Consider the following 18,773-nt stretch of genomic DNA (forward strand, 5'->3'; position numbering starts at 1 on the left):
GGCAAGCACCTTGTCGTCGCGAGCTCCGGCAGCTTGCATCGCGATGGTGTAGATGCTAAGGAACTCTGACGGATGGGTCTTTCCGTTGTACTTCTCACCAACATCGGGCTTGAACATGCGGTGGGACGGCCACTGGAACTGCCGTAGCTCACGGTAAAGGCTGGGCAACCCACCTCGTAAGGTAGGCCGCTGGAGCCCCCCGGTGCTGGGTGGTCCATAGCATGTCCCGCCCACTTATCCGACTGGTGGCGTGTATCGCGCCGGCGCTCGATAGTGGTTCGAGCATCTTCGCGGGCTCGTTCTCGAAGAACTTGGCGCTGGTCGCGGTGGGTCCGTGGGTCGGATGACGCTATGGAAATGTTATCACATGCGTCATTACGATGGATCGACACCGGCGGCAGCTGGCGCGGGGGAGGAGAGTGTACTGTGGCTGCAGCTCCCCCGGTCCTCCCACCGCTGACATGTGGTGGCTCGACGGAGCGCCGGCCCGAGGGCCCTGCCGGTCGCGGATCATCTTTATTGGCAACGGCGACGAGGCTCCAGATGGTGGCTCTCCACTCGTCGAGCTTCTCCGCCGCAGGAGGGAAGTCGAGGAGCATCTGCGCGCGCGCCAAAGCTTCTGCTCGCGTGGGTGGTGGCGACAGCTGCGTGGACCGTGGCGCGCTTCGACTTCTAACCACGTTAGAAGGAGCTCTGTCACGGCCTACCGGCTGCATGCCATTTTCGCTAGCACTTCGGCGGGCATGCTGGACTCCTTCGCCTTGCGGACGATGCACATGGCTCTTCCCACGGCGGTGTCCAGGGTCACCGGCGTGGTGATGCTGCTCGTCATGCACACCATGGGAAGAGCGCGCTGTGGGCGTCGGGGTGGGCGTCTTGGAGGTCGCTCCGCCGCCTGTAGGGGGCACAACGACGCCCCTGGAGGGCCCCTCGCCGCCTGCGGGGGGTCCAGCCCCATCTTTGGATTTGGCGATGTGCGGCCCGTCATCTAGCGCATCAACGATGCCGCTCGCCAGGCTGTGACTGCCAGGGCGATGCTTGTCCTCGCGGGCCGTGGCTCGGGTTCTGTCCGCGACCGGCCCGCTACTCGTCCGCACTGGCACGGGCCGTTCGGCTCCCGACGAGCCGATCGCCGTGATCGTCTTCTTCTTGGGAGCCATGGCGATGAAGAACTGCTAGGCTAACTGCTAGATCAGATTCTCACGACTGCGCCCCCTACCTGGCGCGCCAAAGATGTCGGGGGAAAACGACACCTATGGGATCACTGGAATCCCTTCTACGGTTGGCGGGCCTAGGGTTGTGAGAAGAGCAGGTCTAACAGGAAGCACACGGATCGTTTACCCTGGTTCAGGCCGCGAGGATGCGAAATACCCTAGTCCTGCATTGGTGGATGTATTGAGTGTTCTTGTGTTCTTGAGCTAGCTACGGGGGTGTAACTTGCCCAAAAGAGCCGAATCCCTCTCCAGTATGCCATGGGCCTCCTTTTATAGTCGAAAGGGGCTGCCACAGTGGCACACAGGAGGTGGAAAGGTCTACAGTGCTGCAGCTTATCGCCCGTATTACAGGACAAGACGCATTTAATGCATCGCTTAGGTGTCCCTTAGCTTTATCGGGGATGGGAACGAGGCCTGTCCCGTCCGTCGCCGCTCCGTCTCGCTTCGACACACGCCCAGGCCAGCGATGCGTGCGGTGCCATGTAGGAAGGCAGGCAGCTGAGGTGGCGCGGTGGTGGAGCCTTCACGAAGATCTGCATGCCACCATGCAGGCGCTTGCTGAGTTGGCCTGGAAGCCGCATGTTGCCACGCAGGTGCCTGCCCAGCTGGTTGGGCTGGCAGCTGCATGCGGACGGCGGTGGAGTCTTGGTCGACGCGGGCCTGGCTGTGGCCCCGCTGACATCCTCGGCAAGGGCCTTGCCGGGGGCTCGGCAAGGGTCTTGCCGTGGCGTTCAGTCGTCCCCGGCAAGGCGCTTGCCGGGGGTCTTGTGGATCCCCTCAGCTGGGATCCCGTCGAGGGTCGCCATCTTCTAGTCCTCATCTGATCTCACATGTTTATGATCTTGACAAAGATCTGCATGCCACCACGGGGGTGCGTCCCGAGCCTTGGTTCCAACGTAGTCGTTGGCGGCGTTTGGAACTCTTGGGCTCGAGTGTGGCTCGCTCTGCCGGTACTGGGCAAGTTGCCCCAGCAAGGCTCTTGCGGGGGCCGTGGAGGCCGCCCCGGCAAGGGCCTCGCCGGGGGAGTCCACCTCGCCCTCTTGCTCTTTGGGTGCTTGGTCTTGGCGTTGTCTTGTTTGTCTTGGGCTTTGGCTTCTCTCTGGCTTCCCTCTTCTGCCCTGCTAGGTGTGGCCGTGGCGCATGGCTCTGACTGCCCGTGCACAAGTAAAGGGGTCAAAAGGAGAGCCCCTACTTTTGTACACCGACACGGGCACGCGGGGGGTCGCGGTCAGGGCGCGACCTGGGCAAGGGAAGGGCGCACTGGACGCGGGCATAACCGCGAAGAGGTCCGTCTATGGTGGCCTTGGGTCGGCGCGGGTCTACGGCGGAGCTGCGACTACGGCGCGGGGCGGCTAGAGCAAGTAACCGAAGTGGAAAACGAGGTGGCGTAGCGGTTTCTGATAGTGGAGTCTACGGCAAGGTCGTGGGGGCCGGAGAGGCGCCCGAGTGGTGGCGTTCGGAGCGGATCGACGGGGCGGAGGTAGATGACGATGAGGATCCGACGATGGAGTGGCTTCTGGCTTGTTCTCGTCGGTGTAGAGGACGTAGCAGAGCATAGCGGGGCTATGGGGCATGGTCCCCGGGCATGAGGACGACCGAGAGCGCGCGGGTGAGGTAAGGCATGTCACGGCGGCTCAGCCTTGCGCGAGGAAAAGAGAGCGGCGCGAGTTGGGAGAGGAAGAGGGGGGATTAGGGTTCTAGAGGGGGTCGAGGACGGGTCAAGTAGGCGCGGGGGAGGGTTGGATGCTCGGCACGTGGCCATCCATGGCCACGGACGAGCGCGCGGCGTCCACCGAGTCTCTGGTGAGCAGGGGAGGAAGAAAACAGGAGGGCCGGGCTAGGCTACACTATTCATCGGTCCGGTTAAGTGCATAGTGTAGTTTACTTTTATTCATTTCTATTTTCTGTTTCCACCTTTTTCTTGTCTTGTATTTTCTTTAGCCATTATTTGGGCCTTCTAATATGCAACTTGTCACATAATTACCAGTGCACTATGTAGCACTGCTACAAAAGTTTGAGGGGTAATTGAAAAGTTTTGGAAATTTTTATAATTTAGGGAAACATTTAAATTACTCCTTTTGCCCCATTTTAAATGTTTTAGGACATCTAAAAACTTCATAAAATATTCGTTTCATTTTTATAAATGCTTTGGGATTATTTTCAATACTTCAACATTTTAGGTTTTACGTTTGAAAACTTTTATTTTTTACTTCAATTTAAATTTGAATTTGGACTAGATTCGAAACAATGCGAATTTAACAACAGTAATCATGATGATGTGACATCATTAGCATGGAATTACTGTAGCTTAATTATCCGGGTGTCACAATTCTCCTCCACTACAAGAAATCTCGTCCCGGTATTTAAGGGGTGTAGTAAGGGGGAGAGACTCGGGAAGGACGGATCTCAACACAAGATAGGTACCTGGGGGCTATCTCAGTGAATGTGGTATAGAGGCATCTCTCGAGTTCAAATTCAAGAAAGGTCGTCGAGAGCAAGGTAAGGAGGTGCAATAAGAAGCTTCAACTGGGTAGGCAATCATTCGTTGCCTGAAACAGAGGGTGAAAGGGGTTCAGAGCAATGGGAATAAGTATTGCGTCTGATACCAGAATGGATCACTAGGTAGGTGGCTCGTGATTTACAAATGAAGCCAAGCACGAGGAACAATTTTTGGATAACAGGGATGTACATGGGAGTCAGGTTTTGATCTAGTGGAACTATGGGTTTTGGGCCAACCATGTGGGTTAAAAGCAAAAAGGTGCTAACATTTTTACACGGTCATGATAGCAGGGCATGTCAAAGGACAGCCTGTCAATTATGTTGGCAACAACGTTGGTACCAAGGGTGAGGGACGAAGAGAACCATTTTCCTGCTCGTTAAGACGAGGCATACTAATTGGCAAAGTTCTCGTCCATTGGTGGCTACCTGAATGTCATCAACAATAGTAACAAGGTCTTACTGACAGAGTTTGTAGACCGAGGTGTTTACATAACCAGGGAATTATCACTGCTCAGATATCTTAGGTTGCAAGAAAGGTTAAATAAAACAATGGAAAGGAAAGTGTAGACTCGAATTACTTATCGGTGTCGTTGAGTGTCTAACAACTCAGAACACGTGGAAAAATGTGGATCGGCAAGAAATAATAGTTGAGGAAGAACTCATAAGAACTTACGTAGTTCCACGATACTCTCGAGATACCCGAGGGTAATACTCGAAGGTAGAACAGGATAGAAGTTGGATAGGTGAAAAGGTCTGTAGAAGACGAGTACTTTAACTTGTCCAAGAAATGGGATTAAAGAAGAACAATATGGTCGGAACCACGGTTGTAAAGGACCAAATATAGATACCAGAGGAACTTATCACAAGAGGGAATATTATTATTACAAAAAGCTTCCATGATAAGTTCCACATCGGATCCATGGGCATGAGCACAAAGGTTCATGGTCGACTCCCACATATCTAATGCACAACTTTCCATTCACTTCTCGCCTTTGAAGAAGTTGTAGCATTGAAATTTTACCTGACAAAAAGCTAGTAGAGTATATCCCGCATAACTTTCGAGTTGACACGGATTTAGGGAAGTCATAGATTCAACCCATCGGGGCATCCAACATATAATGCAAACTTCAGGAGTAAATATCTCAAGCTCGGAAGTAGAGCATGGTTGAGGAAGCAAAGGATACAATTGACCAAAGGCATTATGTATCCACGGAAAGGCTCACTAGTTTATTGAATATGAAGGACACCGTCGGATATAACCCATCGAAGGATCCGGTGGTCCACAAGGGATCTGGTGTGAGCAAGGGTACTCAACCAGAATATGAAAGAATGCAAGGAGATCAGATTATAGAAGCAACTGACTAATTCAAAGCTCAAATGTAACGGAATTATGATTCCCAGATCAGGAGATCAGAAGCAGAGGCTCTGATCAAAGACAAGTAAGTTGAATAGACATAGATCGACAATCAATTAAGGTTTGATTTGTCGAACACCAGCTCATGTCCAGGGGGACGTCTGAGCCGAAGGGAAGAATTCTAATTGTGATTGATGATTGCGAGCATTCACAAACATATCGAATCAAATGCTCAAAATTACGGTGACAAAGGATGCTAATGAACTTTGCTAGACATATGGAAGTAACCATAATGTAGGCAGGTAAGACCTTCTAGAGCAATAGGTGATAGAGGTCCTCGAAAGCTTGGATTGTATTACAAAGTATCTTATGAAGCATAAGAATAACTGGGGATGAACGGATACTCGATAAGAGTGAGTAATTATCTGTAGGGGTATTCATGCGGCAAGGAAGTGCAAGGCAGTAGGAACAAGGTATTCTCGAAACAATAAGGAGAAATTATGGGTATATTGTAGTAGCAAGATCAATGGGGAATGACTGTATGAACGACAATGTAGGTAGTTACACCTGGGGATTTATCAGTGGTAGGGATCGCAACGGCGGAGGGCACAAGGGTCTCGGGAAAACATCAGAGAGTATCTTCAGAATCTTCTGGTGCACCAAGCAATCATCTAGAGTGAGGGGCTCTCCGGGAGAAAGTATTTATGAGAACCTAGAGTTAGAGTTTGCAAAATCATTTAACCCGGTTAGAAGAGAGATCAGAGTCCCAGAGTATAGACGAGAAATAAAAGATCCAAATACCACGCAATTGGCGACATGGGCCCGTAAGCCACACAACCATGTTTGTAAAACAGTTTTACAAAGACTAGAGTCAACTTCGGCAAAGGAGTTGGAAAGGGGGTTCCTATAGGCAAGCGGCTCTGATACCAACTTGTGACGCCCCCAATTTGACCGTACAATAATCATACACGCAAACGTGTATGATCAAGATCAGGGACTCATGGGAAGATATCACAACACAACTCTTAACAAAAATAAAAGATACAAGCTTCATATTACAAGCCAGGGGCCTCGAGGGCTCGAATACAGAAGCTCGAAAGCACAAGAGTCAGCAGAAGCAACAATATCTGAGTACAGACATAAGCTAAACAAGTTTTGCCTTAAGAAGGCTAGCACAAACATCAACGATCGAAGTGGCAAGGCCTCCTGCCTAGGACCTCCTAACTACTCCTGGTCTTCGGCGGCCTCCATGTAGTAGTATCCGACAGCGGTGGCAAATGGCTGTAGGGATTCACCATCTGGTTGCATCAGCCGAAAAGAAGAAAGAAGGGGGAAACAGGGGGTAATAAAGCAACCGTGAGTACCCATCCAAAGTACTCGCAAGCATCAGATCTATACTAAGTATGCATTGGCATCAAATGGAAGGGTTGTATCTGTGGACTGAACTGCAGAATGCCAGAATAGAGGGGAAGGCCTAGCCTATCGAAGACTAGCATCTTCAAGCAGCTCCAAGCATCGTCAAGCATTCAGAAGAGTATAGAATAGCAGTCTATATTTAACAAGCATGTTGTAGCATTAACGCCCAGGGATCCTTCCTTGACTCCATGCGAGAAAGCAATCTCGGAGCCAACATATCCATCACATATATCAAGTATCCATTTCTAGTTGTAATAGATGAGGATACAAGTCTGAACGTCCATTACCATGGACACGGTATTCGAATAGATAACTTCCCTCCAGGGGTGCACCACGTTACCCAACACGCTTGATTACTGTGGCCAGACACACTTTTCTGAGTCAATGCTTGGCCTCGGAAGATCAACACGGCGCAGCCCTACCTAGGCTCAGTAGAGAGGTCCCCGCCAGTCTACATCCTAAGCACTCCGGGGTCTTGTGCCCATCGCCCGTTGCACTCTGGGTCATTATGTGCAGGGCGGATCCAGGCTGCCCGGATGGCGACGGCCCAGCCGTGCCGCAATGCTGAAAGGGATGTCTGACAAAGCTTCGCCAGATACCACGACGCCGAGGCCCATAACTATTCTCGTGTGGTGGTTAGTGCGTAAAGGCCAAAGGCCAACTCAGAACAAATACCCAAACCTGTTAGTGCATTGGGGGATCGCGGAGGCAAACAGAGACTCACGATAATGTGACCCCGTCGCCCCATCTCATGGACTTACGACAAGGGCCCATAATGCCCGGCCGTGCCTCGTAGAAAACTCGCAGGTGCTCTAGGGCCCGCCCGACTTTCACATCAACTCGCGGGTACCCCTTAGGGCCGACCCGACTTCAACAATGGTCTCAAGTAAAGTCCAGGTAACCGTGTGTCCAAATCATCAAGGGGAAAACCCGAGGAATCACCCTCGCTGTAATCCACTTGATGTAATCATCAAGGTGAATGTGGGAGAATCAGCCTCGAAATCCACACTTGGGAGGTTGCACGACAGAGCCGTATCGGGAATGGTGAAGGAGGAATCACCCTCATTGACCACGACCGAATAGCTACACTACAGAATTGTCATCAGGAGTGCGTTACGAGGTATCACCCTCGGCACTCGATAGTAGCTCTGCAGAGTCGAGCAACAAAAGGGCTGTGATGTGATGTGAGGTGTCGGGCTCTCGTCACCGATCACGTTGGTCGAGTCGTCAATGATGAAGCAGGGGCAACAAGGACAAGGTGGAGGTCACTGATGGATCACTAACCAACCTATACTAAGCAGTTTAGGATAAGTAGCTAAGGTACAATAGCAGGTACAAAAGCAGGCTATGCATCAGAATAGGAGCAATAGGTTACAGTAACAAAATCTAATGCAAGCATGAGAGAATGGAATGCGCGATATCGGGATGATCTAAGGGGGCTTGCCTGGAAGCTTTGCTGACACGGAAGAAGCGTCATTGTCGACGTAGTCGATCACAGCGGCATCGGCAGCGGTCTCGGGGTCTACCGGAGAGAAGAGGGGGAAGAAACAATAAATATAGAGCAACCAAGTGCAATACTAAGCATGACAAGGCAATAAGCAGCGATAGGGGTGCTCTAACGCGGTGCTACTCGATAGCGGTGAAGGGGGATAACATCCGGGAAAGTTCTTTCCCGAAGTTTGACATTTTTGGTCAGATGAAACGAAGGGGGATAGTTGCATGTTCTCTTTGCTTGGGACGTGTGGTAGACGAACGGGCTGCGTATTCAGATTCGTCTCGTCTTTCTGAGCAACTTTCATGTATAAAATTTTTCATCTGAGTTACGAATTATTTTCTATTAATTTTCAAAGTTTTAAACAAATTCCTGATTTATTTTTAATTCAAAAATAATTGTTAAAATGCTAGGTGCACCCAGCTCTGTGTACACAACAGTGTACACAGAGGATGACATGTGGGTCCAGGGTGTCCCAATTGACCAGTCAAAGTTTGACTGACCAACAGGGGATGGGGCCCCTGTCATACAGTGTTTAGTCTAGTCTAACAGTTTAGTTAACTAGGTGATTAGGCTAATTAAGTTTAATTAATTAAGTTAATAAATCGTTTAAATGACTAATTAATTGTTTTATTAATATTTCTTTTTAAAATCCTTTTTAAGGGGGCGGGCCCCATCTTCCATAGGCCCAAGTGGCCTGCGGGCATGCCGTTGCGGGCGGGCGCCCGCACGAGGGGGCGAACCCGGGCAAGGCCAGCCAGGCCCACGGCAAGGCCGGCGCAAGTGCGGCTGAGCAGCAGCGACGGGCGGCGTGGCCGTAGGCGGGCAACGGTGGTTGGTGGCGGTGGCAACAGCGCAGGCGGGGCGCGAAGCAGAGGCGGGCGAGAGGGGGAGCGCGCACAGCTGGGGAGGGAAGCAGGACGCGGCCGGGGACGGAGACGCGCTGGGAGCAGAGCTCCGACGGCAGCGGGGAGTGGCGGCGCTAGGCGGGCTTCCAGCAGCGGTGGCGGGTGCGGCCTGGCCGCAGCGCTGTGCGGCAACGGGCAGTGGCGGCAGCTACGAGTAGAGAAGTAGCGTAGCAAGCAACGCAACAACAGCAATAGCAATAGATGCAGGGCACGGACGAGCGGGGGGTCGCGGTCAGGGCGCGCCCTTGGCAAGGGAAGGGCGCACTGGATGCGGGCACGACCGTGGTAAGGTCCGTCCATGGCGGCCTCGGGTCTACGGCGGAGCTGTGACTACGGCGCGGGGCGGCTAGAGCAAGTAACCGAAGGGGAAAATGAGGGGGCGAAGCGGTTTCTCACAGTGGAGTCTGGAGCGAGGTTGAGTGGGCCGATGAGGCGTCGGATTGGTGGCGTTCTGAGCCGATCAACGGGCAGAGGAAGATGACGACGAGGATCCGACGATGGAGTGGCCTCCGACTTGTTCTCGTCGCCGTAGAGGATGTAGCACAGCACAGCGGGGTTGTGGGGCACGGTCCCCGGGGATGAGGACGACGGAGAGCGTGCGGGTGAGGTGAGGCATGTTGGCGGTGGCTCGGCCTTGCGCGAGGAGAAGAGAGCGGCGCAAGGTGGGAGAGGAAGATGGGGGGTTAGGGTTCCAGAGGGGGTCGAGGACGGGTCAAGTAGGCACCTGGGAGTGTTGGATGCTCGGCACGTGGGCATCCATGGCGACGGACGAGCGCGCGGCGTCCATCGAGTCTCTGGTGAACACGGGAGGAAGAAAACAGGGGGGTCGGGCTGGGCTACACTATTCACTGGGACGGTTAAGTGCACAGAGCAGTTTAGTTTTTATTCATTTCTATTTTCTGTTTCCACCTTTTTCTTGTCTTGTATTTTCTTTAGCCACTATTTTGCCCTTCTAATATGCAACTTGTCACATAATTACCAGTGCACTATGTAGCATCGCTACAAAAAGTCTGAGGGGTAATTGAAAAGTTTTGGAAATTTTTATAATTTAGAAAAGCATTTAAATTACTGCTTTGACCCCGTTTTAAATGTTTTAGGGTATCTAAAAACTTTATAAAATATTTGTTTCATTTTTGTAAATGCTTTGGGATAATTTTCAATACTTTGAACATTTTATGTTTTACGTTTGATAACTTTTATTTTTGACTTTAATTTAAATTTGAATTTGGACCGGATTCGAACCAACGCGAGTTTAACAACAGTAATCATGATGACGTGGCATCATTAGCAGGGAATTACTATAGCTTAATTATCCAGACGTCACAATCCTTTGCTATAAAAAGGATTGGGCCACCTTGCTGCACCTTTCATACACTTGTTACTTGTTACCCGTTACGAATTATCTTATCACAAAACTATCTGTAACCGATAATTTTAGTGCTTGCAGAAATTAACTTGCTGAAAACCACTTGTCATTTCCTTCTGCTCCTTGTTGGGTTCGACAATCTTACTTATCGAAAGGACTATGATTGATCCACTATACTTGTGGGTCATCAAGACACTTTTCTGGTGCCGTTGCCGGGGAGTGAAGTGCCTTTGGTAAGTGGAATTTGGTAAGGAAACATTTATATTACGTGCTGAAATTTACTGTCACTTGTCACTATGGAAAATCATCCTTTGAGGGGCTCGTTCGGGGTATCTTCACCTCGACCGGAAGAGCAAAGAGTTGCTCCTCAACCTACTACACCTACTGAAAATATTTATTATGAAATTCCTTCGGGTATGATAGAGAAACTGCTAGCTAATCCTTATGTAGGAGATGGAACATTACATCTGGAATTGCATCTAATCTATGTGGATGAAGTTTGTGGATTATTTAAGCTTGTAGGTTTACCCGAGGATGAAGTCAAGAAGAAGGTCTTCCCTTTATCTTTGAAGGTAAATGCCTTGACATGGTATAGGCTATGTGATGATATTGGAGCTTGGAATTACAACCGATTGAAATTGGAATTTCATCAGAAGTTTTATCCTATGCATCTAGTTCATCATGATCGGAACTGTATATATAATTTTTGGCCTCGTGAAGGAGAAAGTATCGCTCAAGCGTGGGGGAGGCTTAAGTGAATGGTATATTTATGCCCCAATCATGAGCTCTCAAGAGAAATTATTATACATAATTTTTATTCTTGGACTTTCTCGTAATGAACAATCCATGCTCGATACTTCTTGTACTGGTTCTTTTATGAAGAAGACTATTGAATTCAAATGGTATCTTTTGGAAATAATTAAACGCAACTCTGAAGATTGGGAGGCGAAGGTAAGGAGTCAGGTATAAACCATGATTTTTATTGTGTTAAATCTTTTATGGATACCGATGTCTTTCATGAATTTAGCACTAAATATGGACTTGACTCTGAGATAGTAGCTTCTTTTTGTGAATCATTTGCTACTCATGTTGATCTCCCGAAGGATAAGTGGTTTAAATATCATCCTCCCATTGAAGTAAAAGTAGTAGAACCCATTAAAGCTGAAGAAGAAACCATTACTTGTAATATTAATCCAGTCATTCCTACTGTTTATGTTGAGAAACCACCTTTTCCTGTTAGGATAAAAGAACATGATAAAGCTTCAGCTGTGGTTCGTAAGAGTCATACAAGAACTCCTACACTCTCTGAACAAATTAAAGTAGAACCTAGTATTGCTATGGTTAAAGATCTCTTGGGTGAAAATATTGATGGGCATGTTATTTACTTTTGTGATGAAGTTGTTAGAATTGCTAAACCCGATGAAAAAGATAAACATAGACATGTTGTTGGCATACCTATTGTCTCTATTAAAATAAGAGATCATTGTTATCATGGCTTATGTGATTTGGGTGCTAGTGTGAGTGCAATCCCTATTACTTCATTTCAAGAAATTGTGAATGATATTGCACCTCCTGAAATAGAAGATATTGATATTACTATTAAGCTTGCTACTAGAGATACTGTCATACCACTTGGGATTGTTAGAGATGTTGAAGTCTTGTGTGGGAAAATAAAATACCCTACTGATTTTCTACTTCTTGGTTCCCCACAAGATGATTTTTGTCCAATTATATTTGGTAGACCTTTCTTGAACACCGTTAATGCTAAGATAGATTGTGAGAAAGAAACTGTTAGTGTAAGATTCAGGGATGTGTCTCATGAGTTTAATTTCTCCATATTCCATAGACAACCTCGTGATAAAGAATTTCCTAGTAAAGATGAAATTATTGGTCTTGCTTCTATTGCCGTGCCTCCTACTGATCCTTTAGAACAATACATTCTAGACCATGAAAATGATATGTTTATGAATGAAAGAAATGAGATAGATGAAATATTCTGTAAACAAATGCCTGTTTTGAAACACAATTTGCCTATTGAGACACTTGGAGATCCTCTTCCACCAAAGAGTGATCCTATGTTCGATCTTAAACAATTACCCGATACTCTGAAATATGCTTATCTTTGATGAAAAGAAGATATATTCTCTTATTATCAGTGCTAACCTTTCAGAGCATGAACAAAAAAATGAAATCACTGAAAACTCTAAGGAAGCACCGTGCCGCTACTGAATATACTCTTGATGATCTTAAGGGCATTAGTCTCACTCTATGTCAGCATGAAATTAATATGAAGCATGATGCTAAACCAGTTGTTGATCACCAGCAACAATTAAATCCTAAGATGAAGGAAGTGGTAAGAAATGAAATATTAAAGCTTTTGGAAGTAGGTATAATCTATCCCATAGCTGATAGTAGATGGGTAGGTCCTGTTCATTGTGTCCCTAAGAAGGGAGGTATTACTGTTGTTCCTAATGATAAAAATGAATTGATCCCACAAAGAATTATTACATGTTACAGAATGGTTATTGATTTTAGAAAATTAAACGAAGCTACTAGGAAGGATCATTATATATCCTCTACCTTTTATTGATCAAATGCTAGAAAGATTGTCAAAACATACACATTTCTGTTTTCTAGATGGATACTCTAGTTTTTCCCAAGTACATGTGTCATAAGAGGATCAAGAAAAAAACCACTTTCACATGCCCTTTTGGTACTTTTTCCTATAGACGTATGCCTTTTGGTTTATGCAATGTACCTGCTACTTTTCAAAGATGTATGACTGCTATGTTCTCTTACTTTTGTGAAAAGATTGTTGAGGTTTTCATGGATGATTTTTCCGTATACAGAACTTCTTTTGATGATTGCCTAAGCAACCTTGATCGAGTTTTGCAGAGATGTGAAGAAACTAATCTTGTCTTGAATTGGGAGAAGTGCCACTTTATGGTTATGAAGGTATTGTCCTGTGGCATAAAATCTCCGAAAGAGTTATTGAAGTTGATAAAGCTAAAGTTGATGCAATTTTAAAAATGCCTTGTCCTAAAGATATCAAAGGTATAAGAAACTTCCTTGGTCATGCTGGTTTCTATAGGAGATTTATTAAATACGTCTCTAAAATTTCTAGGCCTCTCACTAATCTTTTGCAAAATGATGTTCCGTTTGTTTTTTATGATGATTGTGTAGAAGCATTTGAAATACTTAAGAAAGCCGTAATATCTACACCTATTGTTCAACCACCTGATTGGAACCTACCCTTTGAAATTATGTGTGATGCTAGTGATTATGCTATTGGTGATGTTCTAGGACAAAGAGTTGATAATAAATTAAAAGTTATCCATTATGCTAGTAAAACTCTAGACAGTGCTGAAAGAAATTATGCTACTATTGAAAAAGAATTTTTAGCACTCGTGTTTGCTTGTGATAAATTTCAGATCTTATATTATTGATTACAAAGTGATTGTTCACACCGATCATGCTGCTATTAAATACCTCATGGAAAATAAAGATGTTAAACCTAGACTCATTAGGTGGGTTCTCTTGCCACAAAAATTTGATTTGCATATTACTGATAGGAAAGGAGCTGAGAACCCCGTAGAAGATAACTTGTCTAGGTTAGAAAATATCCTTGATGACCCACTACCTATTGATGATAGCTTTCCTGATGAACAATTAGCTGTTGTAAATGCATCTCGTAGTACTCCATGGTATGCCGACTATGCTAATTATATTGTTGCTAAATTTGTACCACCTAGTTTTACATACCAACAAAAGAAGAAGTTTTTCTATGACTTAATACATTACTTTTGGGATGACCCACACCTTTATAAAGGAGTAGATGGTGATATTAGACATTGTGTACCTGAGCACGAACAGGAACAAATCCTACGCAAGTGTTACTCTGAGGCGTACGGAGGACACCATGCTAGAGATAGAACTGCACATAAGATATTGCAATCTGGTTTTTATTGGCCTACTCTCTTCAAAGATGCTCGTAAGTTTGTCTTGTCTTGTATGAATGTCAAAGAATTGGTAATATAAGTAGACGCCGGAAAATTCCTATGAATTATTCACTTGTTATTGAACCATTTAATGTTTGGGGATTTGATTATATGGTACCTTTTCCATCCTCTAATGGGAATAGTCATATTTTAGTTGTTGTTGATTACGTTACTTAGTGGGTTGAAGTTATTCCAACTAGTAGTGCTGATAACAACACTTCTATTAAAATACTTAAAAAGTTATCTTTCCATTGTTTGGAGTCCCTAGATATTTGATGACTGATGGTCGTTCACACTTTATTCATGGTGCTTTCCGTAAATTGCTTGCTAAGTATGATGTTAACCACAGAATTGCATCTCCACATCATCCTCAGTCTATTGGTCAAGTAGAAATAAGTAACAGAGAAATAAAATTGATCTTGCAAAAGACTGTTAATAGATCTAGGAAGAATTGGTCTAAGAAACTTGATGATGCACTATGGGCTTATAGAACTACTTATAAAAATCCTATGGGTATGTCTCCATATAAAATGGTTTATGGGAAAGCATGTCACTTACATCTTGAATTAGAACATAAAGTTTATTGGGAAATCAAGGAACTCAAGTATGATTTCAAGCTTGCCGGTGAGAAGAGGTCATTTGACATTAGCTCACTCGATGAATGGAGAGCCCAAGCCTATGAAAATGCCAAATTGTTTAAAGAAAAAGTTAAAAGATGGCATGACAAAAGGATACAAAAGCGTAAATTTAATGTAGCTGACCATGTCTTGTTATACTATTCTCGTTTAAGATTTTTTGCAGGAAACCTTCTCTCTAAATGGATAGGGCCTTACATTATCGAGGAAGTTTATCGTTCCAGTGCCATCAAGATCAACAATGCCGAGGGCAACAACCCGAAGGTGGTGAATGGGAAAAGAATCAAACATTATATCTCAGGTACTCCCATAAATGTTTAAACTAATATAATTCATACCATAACACTGGAGGAATACATAAGGGAAACCTTCCAGGATGCTCCGGAACCTTAAAAAGGAATATGTATGTGATACGGTAAGTAAACCGACTCCAAAAGTTTTCCAATGGCAATTTTACTCCGCTTTGGAATGTTAAAAAAAAGAAAAATAAGAAATGTCCGAATAGCGCACGAGGAGGCGACAAGCCGTGGGGCGCGCCCTAGCCCCTGGGCGCGCCTCCTAGGCTTGTGGCCACCTCGTGTGCCCTCCGGACTCCATTTTCTCCCAGATTACTTGTTTGGCACGGTAAAAATTCATTATATAACCTCCCGAAGGTTTTGACCACCGTATCACAGCAATATCCTCTATTCTTGTTTCAAGCTATTTTTCTGACAGATCTAGATCGCCATGACACCTCCAAGCGCCCCCAAGGACAGGTTCTATGAGAAGGTCATCAACCCATACCTTTCGGAGGTGCTGCAACACCCTCAAACCATTGACATGCGTGAGGGGGTGCTTCACATCCGAGATGTTCAACGGCCAAGGAGGATCGGAAGCGTGGAGGCCAGGCTCGAAGCGGTGGAGCAGGAAGTCTTCAAGTGCCAAGGGATGGTGGAACGCAGACTCAATGCCAACCACTCCATGATCACAGGATTCACCCGTGACCACAATATGGACACCAAGGATATTGGAGAGGCCACCTTCAAGCTTCATGAGAAAAACGAGCATCTCCAAGCCCAGATCTATGACCTGCAAAACCAAAACTATGAGTATGAATACTGATTTAAGGGGATGAGTTTGGCTACAGATTTGAGGATTCCGGAGACTCATTCATCCTTTTACGATGGTGAGCCTATGCCTTAGAAGACGGAGGACAAGCCTTCCGCATCATCAACCTCATCATCACCACCTCTGAAGAAGGAGACTTGAGTACATGGGTATGGGCACTCCCCTTGGCCTGTGCCAATCTTGGGGGAGGTGCCCTGGTATCGTATCACCATCACAGCTTTATCTTTACCGTTAATCTTAATTCGATCCTTTTGGTTTTATCATCAGCTAGTAGAATAAATTTTTTAGTATGATTAGTCTTTGAGTTATGCTTTGTGATCTATCTATGTTATCGAGTCCGAGAGTTATATAATAAATAGTATTTTTGAGTTACGGGATTTGCTTTCTTGCCTTGATCTTGGAAAAGAAAAGAATAAAGAAGTAAACAAATTATATAATGATCTTATGGAGAGTGATGACTTCACATATAAAGAGTATGATGAATAAAATTTGTTGAGAGTTGACAAACATAGTATTGGTCATTGTTGCAATTAATAGTAAGTAATAAAGAAAGAGAGGTTTCACATATAAATACACTATCTTGGACATCTTTTATGATTGTGAGCACTCATTAAAATATTATATGCTAATAAGTTGAGGTTTGACAAGGAAGAAAACATAATGAGTTATGTTTTCTTATATCCGAATAGAAGTTATATTGTCATGGATCCTCCAACATGTTGAGCTTGCTTCTCATCTCATGATAGCCAAATCTTTTGCACCAAATAGAGATACTACTTGTGCATCCAACATCCATTAACGTAGTTTTGCCATGAGAGTCCACTATATCTACCTATGGATTGAGTAAGATCCTTCAAGTAAGTTGCCAGCAATAAAAATTGTTCTCTAAATATGTATGATATTTTAGTGTGAAGAAAATAAACTTTATACGAACTTGTGATATGGAAGAAATAAAAGCGATGAACAGCATAATAAAGTTCTTTATCACAGGCGCCAATATAAAGTGACGTTCTTGTGCACTAAGATTTCGTGCATCCAACCATAAAAGCGCATGACAACCTCTATTTCCCTCTACGAAGCACCTATCTTTTTTTTATCTCCTACCTTTATACAAGAGTCATGGTGATCTTCACCCTTCCTTTTTACCTTTTTTCTTTTTGGCAAGCACTATGTGTTGCGGAAAGATCTAGACATATATATCCACTCGGATGTAGGTGACCATAAACTATTATTGTTGATGCTACCCCTGAGGTAAAAGGTTGGGAGGTGAAACTATAAGCCCCTATCTTTCCTTGTGTCCGATTGTGGCTTTGATCTCATAAATATCGCGTGAGTGTTAGCAATTATGAAAGACTAAAAGATGGTTGAGTATGTGGACTTGCTACTAAAACGTCTCCAACGTATCTATAATTTATGAAGTATTCATGCTGTTATATTATCATTCTTGAATGTTTTACAATCATTTTATAGCAACTATTTATCACTTTTTGGGACTAACCTATTGGCATAGTGCCTAGTGCCAGTTGCTGTTTTTTGCTTGTTTTTTACATTGCAGGAAATCAATACCAAACGGAGTCCAAACGCAGCGAAATTTTTTGGAGATTTTTTTGGACCAGAAGATATCCAGTGGGCCAAAGAAGTGCCAGAGGGGTGCCTTGAGGGGGGCACAACCCACCTAGGCGCGCCTGGGGGCACAGGCGCGCCCTGGTGGGTTGTGCCCACCTCGGTGGCTTCCCGCACCCCCTCTTCACCCTATAAATTCCCAAATATTCCAAAAACCCTCGAGAGAACCCTAGATCGGAAGTTCCGCCGCGGCAAGCCTCTGTAGCTGTGAAAAACCAATTGGGAGCCCGTTCCGGCACCCTGCCGGAGGGGGAAATCATCACCAGTGGCCATCTTCATCATCCCGGTGGCTACCATGATGAGGAGGGAGTAGTCCACCCTCGGGGCTGAGGGTTTGTACCAGTAGCTATGTATTTAATCTCTCTCTCTCTCTCGTGTTCTTGAGATGGCACGATCTTGATGTATCACAGGATTTTTTAATATAGTTGAATCATATGGTGTTTTCCCCTCTCTATCTTGTTGTGATGAATTGAGTTTTCCCTTTGAGATTTCGTTTTATCGGATAGAATACTTTCATGGATTTGAGAACACTTGATATATGTCTTGCATACGAATACTCGTGGTCACAATGGGGTATTATATTGATTCACTTGATATATGTTTTGGCACTAAATTCGCGGATTCCCGAGGTGACATTGGGGTAATCTATGCATAGGGGTTGATGCATGTTCTTGTCTTGTTTCTCCAGTAGAAATCTTGGGGTACTCTTTGAGGTTCTTTGTGTTGGATTGAGTATTACGAATCTAAATTTGCTTTGGTGTTATTTTAGTATGAACTCTTGGATAGATCGATCGGAAAGAATAGCTTTGAGGTGGTTCCATACCCAACGAACAGTTTATTCTTGTGTTCTCCGCAAGCTAAGAACTTTTGATTTATTCTTCATCGCACTTTCAGGGATGGGTACATGATCCAATTAGATTAGCATTGTTGAGAGATTGCACTAGCGAAAGTACAGACCCTAGGCCTCATTTTCAAGCATTGCAATACCGTTCGTGCTCACTTTTGTTACTTGCTACCTTGCTGTTTTTTATTGTTCCTATTACAAAAATAAATATCTACTATCATTACTACACTTTTATCACCATCTCTTCGCCAAACTAGTGCACCTATACAAATTACCACTGTATTTGGTGTGTTAGGGACACAAGAGACTTTTTATTA

This window comes from Aegilops tauschii, chromosome 2 (assembly GCF_002575655.3).
Source record: "Aegilops tauschii subsp. strangulata cultivar AL8/78 chromosome 2, Aet v6.0, whole genome shotgun sequence".
Lineage (NCBI taxonomy): Eukaryota > Viridiplantae > Streptophyta > Magnoliopsida > Poales > Poaceae > Aegilops > Aegilops tauschii.